Here is a 7,162-nt window from a genome sequence, read left to right as displayed (position 1 = left end):
GAGTAGCTGGGACTACAGGCACCTGCCACAATGCCTGGCTATTTTTTTGTTGCAGTTTTTGGCCAGGGTGGGTTTTGAACCTGTAACCCTCGATATATGGGGCCGGTGCCATACCCACTGAACCACAGGTGCCACCCCATCTTGATTCTTAAAAATGCTAAAGATAATTAACAATTTCTTATCCCCAGAGTGAGTGTGGTGGGTCACATCTGTAGTCTCAGAGCTTTGGGAAGCTGATGTAGGAGGATGGCTTGAGGCCAGGAGTTTAAGACCAACCTGGGCAATAGAGAGAGAGGGACCCCTGTCTACAAATAATAATAATAAAGAAATTAGCCAGGCATGGTGTGCACACCTGTCATTCTAGCTCCTTGGGTAATGGAGGCAGGATCCGTCAATCAAGCTTGAGCCCAGGAGCTGGTAAATTATTTTTCCATGGCCTCTTCCTCCCCGACACGTACTGAGGGTCTGTCATATGCTGGTGCTCTGCCAGGGGCTGGGATACACTGAGGAATGATATGGCCTCTTCATCAGATCATAAGACATGGTCTTCTAGGACCTCACAGTTTAGTCTGGGAGACAGATACCAGAACAGGTGTATCAGCATGTCACCCCAAAATTGGGACTAAAATTCCAACCTAATTTGAAAGTAATTAGCTCAAAGAATACTCTTAAGAAGAGGCAGAAGAGAGCCAGACACCTCCCTCCAGGGCTTACTAGGAGGCAGAATTCCCCTGTCATCCCTGTTACCACCCCAACACGGGATGAAGGGTCGGGAGGGATGGTGGCTGTTTGTGTAAGAAGTCTAGAGAGTGAACGGGAGACACAGAGACTTTTTCTGAGTCATTACTCTTGTGGGGAGTGCAGTGTTCATGGAAGGAGATTTCCCTTCCTCTGCAGGGGTAGCCCGAGGGCTGCTTTTCCTTCCCCAAGGTCAAGTGGAGGGATCCTCAATGGCCAGCCAGGGATGGCCAGAGAGGGAACTGCAATGACGGCAGTCAAAGGAGATGTTTGTTTGCTAGTCTTCTCCATCTCCCTGCCCTGTTCCTATCCCCAAAGAACCCAGAGGCTGGGGAGGGAGGGATGAGGTAATAAAAGAATCTCTTCCTCCCCTCCAAGTCCCTCCACCCATAGGTCGGACTCGCAATGAGGGAGAAGGAAGGTTTTGAATCAGATATGAACCTGGAGCTCTTAACAGGATCAGCACGAATTTTAATAACTGAAAATAACTGGAAAGTCATGGCACTTGCCCGAGGTGTTAAAGGATTTACAGTGGAGCAGGGAAGGAAGATTTGACAGAGTGTGAATGAAAACAGCGATTAAAACAAATTTTGTTTGTTTCCCACTGATTTGAAATTCCAATTCCTTAATACAAAATAAATGCAAAACAGAGCAACTGGGTCATGGTGGTGGCAAATAAAGTCACTTTTTCTTTCTTGCACAATGCTGTTTTTCCTAAACTTAATAAAATTGACTTAATTTTTGGCTTGCTCAGGTTTCTATTTATGTCCGTGTATTATCAATTCAACTCCAACGATTTTCCTTAATTGTCAAAATCTCCTCTTTGTATGTGGGACTACATAAAGTCTTTTGTCAAATTTACCTGGCTGAAGAAGTCTCTTTTCAAGCCCCTGTGTCTTGCTCTCTGGGTTCGCCACAGACCTGACATCTTGTGATCACCCAAGAACGTTTTTCTGGGAATTTCCTTTTGAGGTGGATCCCCTGGTGTTTTTAATTTCAGGTCTTTTTTTTTTCTTTATTTACTACCTTGTTTTGGTGTAGCACTTTCTCCAGAAGCTTCTGAACAACATTGCACAGGGTGGGACTTACATATCCGGTAGTTTTTAATCTACTGGTGGTAGTCTGCTCGCACAAAGGCTGCACGCATTCCCGGTCATTCCCAGCCATAGTGAGTTGGGACTTTGGCTGAAGGGACAACATCAAACAAAAAGCAATCAGAAATGGAAGGTGCTTGCACGTGGGATCGTTCATACCCCCTCTTGCTGCTCTTTAGAACCCTGAAACCACTAGAAGAAGACGGGCCAGTTTGCTGGAGGACGAGAGACTGGGTGGACAGAGACGGACTGTGTCAGCTGAGGGCTTCTCCATCTTTCCCTTTACCCCAGCCAGCCTGGTGAAATGTATGTGAGGTCATCCTAGGTCATCCAGCCCCAGGTGAACTGCAACTTGACTGTAACGATTTGCCAAGCCAGCCCAGACCGGAACTGTTCCTCATCTAAGGCACTTAATGTTTTCTTTTCTGGAAGTCACTGATTTTTAGGGTAGTTTGTTACACAGCAAAAGCTAACTGATACCTTACCCTGACACTTAATTGATAGTTTAGCTGGGCAGGGGTTTCTGCATTAAAAATCCTTTTTCTTTAAAAGTTTAATTCTATTATCTTCCAGTGTTGCTGATGGGAAGTCTTAAGTCATACAGTTCCTGGGGTTTTTTTTTACATGCATTCCTTTCTTCTCTTTGAAAGCTTGGAGACTTCTTTGTGTCCTTATTGTTTTGAAATTGTGCAGTGACGTGCCTTAGTTTGGGTCTCTTTTCATCTATTCTGCTGGTCACTTGCTGGAAATTGACATTTCAATCTGAAATTTGTGTCTTCTGGGGTTTATTTGTTTCCTTTTCTTGGTGATTTATTTAGCATTGATTTCTACCCACCTGATTTCTGTGTTCTCTCTGAATTTCCCTCTCTTTGGATACCGAACCCCTTGAAATGTACCTTACATTTTCTTATGTGTTTTTCTCACCTTTTCCCGGTTTTGGTTTTTTGCTCCATTTTCTGGAAGATGCCCTCAAATCTATTTTCCTGTACTTTTTATTGAGTTTATTATTTCTGCTTTCATATTTTTGAGCACTAAGAACCATTTCATTTTTTCCTGATTATTCTTTTTTAAAAGAACACTGTTCTTATTTCAGGTAAGTAATGTCTCTTACTTCTCAAGGATGTCAATAACGGTTTTGGGAATGTTTACTTCCTTGCATAGTTTCTATTTCCTTCAACCTACTCTTCTCCTTTGTCCTGTCTTGCTTATTGGCAGAATGAAGCTCTAGAAGTTGTAGGGGATCTGAAACTTTGAATGCATTGGCTAACAGAAGACTATTCCATGTGATCTTGACCAGTCAGAGGGGATGCAGCTGAAATGTGATAAGTTTGAATATAAGATTGGGTTAGACTATTCTAGTACAATCTGGGGAAGGATGTTTAAAAGTAGGATATATGAAAATATTTTAGAAAGTTTAGTTGACAGTTGATGTGATTGACACCTCCTTTCATGTACCAGTGGATACTAAAAAAATAGAATGAATTCTTCAGATTTCATTAACAAAGTCATAATGCTTTTAGTAAAGGAGGCAATTGCCTTGTGCTACCTTATGAAGTCATATTTCAAAGATAATCATTATGGCTGTAACTTGTTGAGCACTTTCCTTGGGCTTGGCCCTATTCTAAGGGCCTTTACATACACCGACCCATTGAATCCATACTTTATTGTAAGGAATAGATGCAGGAAGTTTAAATTCCTGCTCAGGGCTTCATAGTGACATTTCCAAGGGCAGGCAAATTCTAACTATTTTGACTAGCATTTGAACCCAGGCAGTGTGGCTTTAGAGTCTGTGTCCTTGACCAGTATGCTGCTTTGCCTCTTAAACAAGTATGTTCAGACACTTTTAAAAGAGACCCGGACAGAAGAGAATGCTCAGAGAGTGAGACTTAAGATGGAACAAGACAGGGACTGGCTGAAGGGACTGTGGATTCTAGAGAAGACTCACATGACACTGAAAAATATCTTTAAATATATATATATTTTTTGAGACAGAGTCTCACTCTGGCACTCTGAGTAAAGTGCTGTGGCATCATAGCTCACAGCAACTTCAAGTTTTTGAGCTCAAGTGGTCATCTTGGCTCAGTTTTTCTATTTTTAGTAGAGATGGGATGTTGCTCTTGCTCAGGCTGTTCTCAAACTCCTGAGCTCAAGCATTCCACCTCCCTTAGCCTCCCAGAGGTCTTTAAAATTGAAATAACCATCATGGAAAAGAGGAAATAGATTTGTTCCCTCTGACATCAAGAATAGAACTAGGGCCAATCAATAGCAGCTATGCTGAAGGAGAGCTTGGCTAAATATGAAGAAAACCTTTTGAATGACCAAGTTTTCAAAGATTGCTTGGATTGCTTTCAGCAGAATAGTTCCCTTGGTGTTTAAGTATTCAAGAAGGAGCAGTCAGGCTAGTTGGAGGATCCAGGGGGTTGGATCCTTAAGGTTTAAAACCATGAGGTGTTAGAATTCTATTACTTAGGCAAACAGCCTATTTTGGCAAGCATCTGTAAATTCCCTAGAAATTGGACAAGAAGGCCACCTGACAAGGTCATTTTATTCTCCTAGTTCCAAGTACACCTGTGTCCAAACCAATGGAAACAGTTTGAAATAATCTGTCTTTTTTTATGGTCTCCAAAGGGAAGTGTTACAGAGCCTCAGGCTTGTAAACATCTGGGGTTGAATGGACAGTTAGAGGTTTATTGCGACAATGTTTGCAGTTGAGGGGACTGAGAGGCAGAGTGGTCGCATAGCCCTCCCCTGGTCACACTGCTGGTTTGTGGCAGAGCAGGAACTACAATCCAGTGCTCTAGACTCTAAGTTCAATTTTCTTTGCAACACTCCACATTATTATCATTCACACTCTCTGTAGAGATTTCTTCCTTGCATCTAACTTAAATTCTCCCCCATGCATTTGAATCCCAGTTTCCTAACTATCTCTACCAAGAGTGATGAGTGTTGGCCATCGTTGCTGGCAACAGAGAGTCTTTTGTCTCTGTTAGCTGTTAAGTTATGTTCTCCTCTGCTGGGATGGGTGATGTCCATTTCACATTCACACTCATCTGATGTTAGCAAGAATTCTAAAGAATAAAAAGCAAAACTAGTAGTTACTGCTGTTCGCAGTCATTTCTCAAATTCTTGCTTTGAGAGCAAGGTCAAGGTCTGGTTCCCACATGTCTGTAGGTTTCACGCAGATGACTCCTCTTAGGGGACAGACTTGCCTGTTTCATAACCAGTTGAAGGCTGTTCCTACCCAGTAAAACTGTAGCCAAGTGAACAATCACTGGAGTCCAGAACTAAAATGGTAGCTTTGTCTAGGGAGATCCTTTTCCTGACACTCTGTGCCTTGGTTATTATGATATTTGTTGATGTTCTAATGCATTTGAGCTGGGCTTTCTAAACATGAATATAAATAGAATTTAAATGTGTGTATGCTTGCCTCTTCTTCCCTCCTCCCACCTCCATTTGGGTAGATCTCTTGCTATTTAAGTATGCATGATAAGTTAAAACCATGAACGTATTCTTTGATAAGTATTTTAAAAGACTCTTGGTCCGTGAATCGTTTTGAAACAAGGTAGGAACCAGGCACTCATTATTAGGTAGTTTTCCCCGAGATGGATGAAGACGACTCAGGTAGCTGTTGTGACTCTACATTACCACGAGAGGGCAGGAGAGTCTAAAGAATGAGAAGAGGACGGGCCAGGAAAACAAACTCCTCTTTGTTCGCCGTCCTGGAGGCCAAATCATCCAATGATCTGCAAAACCTGGTAAATCTCAAGAACGATAGTGGAGCATTGTGCATTAAGTGGCCAGCTTGCTAGCCAGGCCATCCAGAGGAGAGCAACGGACTTCTGGGTCCAAGATTTACAAGCTGCGATCTTTGGCAAGTGGGTTGACCTCTCGGAATCTCAGTTTTCTCCTCAGTAAAAATGGGTCTGGAATTGCCCACCACCCAGCCTTACTCTGGGATTTAAAATAGCCTGGAAAAAAACACCTGCCTGTTTTCCTCCCAGCGTTTCCCAGTGGTTGGCTCCGGTGCCGAATGCCACTTTCTTTTCAATGCCAAATGTCATTCCTCGGAGAAGCCTTCCAGATCCCCCTCGCTGGCTCTCACGCTGCCCGCACCCACGTCTCCGATAATTTTCCCCTCGCTGCCTTCTACTGATTTGTTTCCAAGTCTGTTTCCCTCATTGGCCTAGAGCTCTTGCAGGGCAGCTGCTGTGTATCTCCACACCTGGTGTTCAGGGAACGAAGGAATTTTAAACATTTCTCTCTCCTCTTTCTTTGCTCCTCCCTTCCTTTACCCAATTTATACAGGGTTTTGAGCCAAGCACCAGGCAAGGCATTAGGGAGGGTATGGTTTTTGCATGCCTGTGTTTACAGATTAAATTATTATTTTGGTTGAAATTTCAGGCATGAAAGGGCGGGCGTAACAGCCACACAATTAATTGTTGCAGTTACTGAAAGAAGCCAATGGCGGCGTGGTGTACGGGGAAAAGGGAGGGCATGCCTCCTTTGGTATAGGTGGGGTGCACATAACTCTTGGTTGTAAACATTAAAAAGATGCTTTTAAAGAAATATAGAAACTATATACAAGCAGGCTTTTTGTATTTGGTTGGGAATGAGCAGGTAAACGAGATGTCAAAGTTATCATAGAATTTGTAAAGCCCAAAGAAGATTGGGACTGTGCAGGCCTATGGTCCTAAGTGAAGGATGGTGCAGTTAGAGGTCAAGGGCTGGCCTTTGGGGACAGACTGAACCAATTTCCTCACTTATCTATCTGGGATGGCGGACAAGGTACCCCATCTTTCAAAGACCCAGCTCTTTATTTGAAAAATCAAGGATTGCTATGGATATGAACTAGGAGACAGTTGGTCCCACTTCACAGGCAATGTCTGGCATTGAGAGAACCCAGGTGAACCTCAGCCTTCACTATGACTGTGATTGTTTGCCTTTTTCTCTAACTGATTTTGCCTCATTCACTAACCCAACAGCAAGGATGAGCCAGCCAGGAGGTCCCTGAGCACCCCAGGAGCGGTGGCAGATTTCCCAGAGAAGTGACCATGCTTGTTTGGTTTGAACACTTGACACCGTGGCTCAGAGAGCCTCAGTCTGCCGCAACCTGCCCTGAGAGTGATGATAGGGGACATTCTATCACAGGCGGTGGCCTGGTTGTCACCAAGGGCTAGCGCTGCCCTCTTCCCATTCTAACGTTTGTTTAAAACTCATTATGAGTCTACCATACATTAATTGACCTGAGTAGATTAGCTCTAATTTGTAACTTTACCTTGGGAGGTGGCAGAGTCCCATAAGCTAATCTGCTTCACTGATGATCATTGGAG

The sequence above is a fragment of the Otolemur garnettii genome, unplaced genomic scaffold (genome assembly GCF_000181295.1).
Source record: "Otolemur garnettii isolate 467f Iridium unplaced genomic scaffold, OtoGar3 scaffold00045, whole genome shotgun sequence".
Classification (NCBI taxonomy): Eukaryota; Metazoa; Chordata; class Mammalia; order Primates; family Galagidae; genus Otolemur; species Otolemur garnettii.
This window is presented reverse-complemented; position numbering follows the sequence as displayed.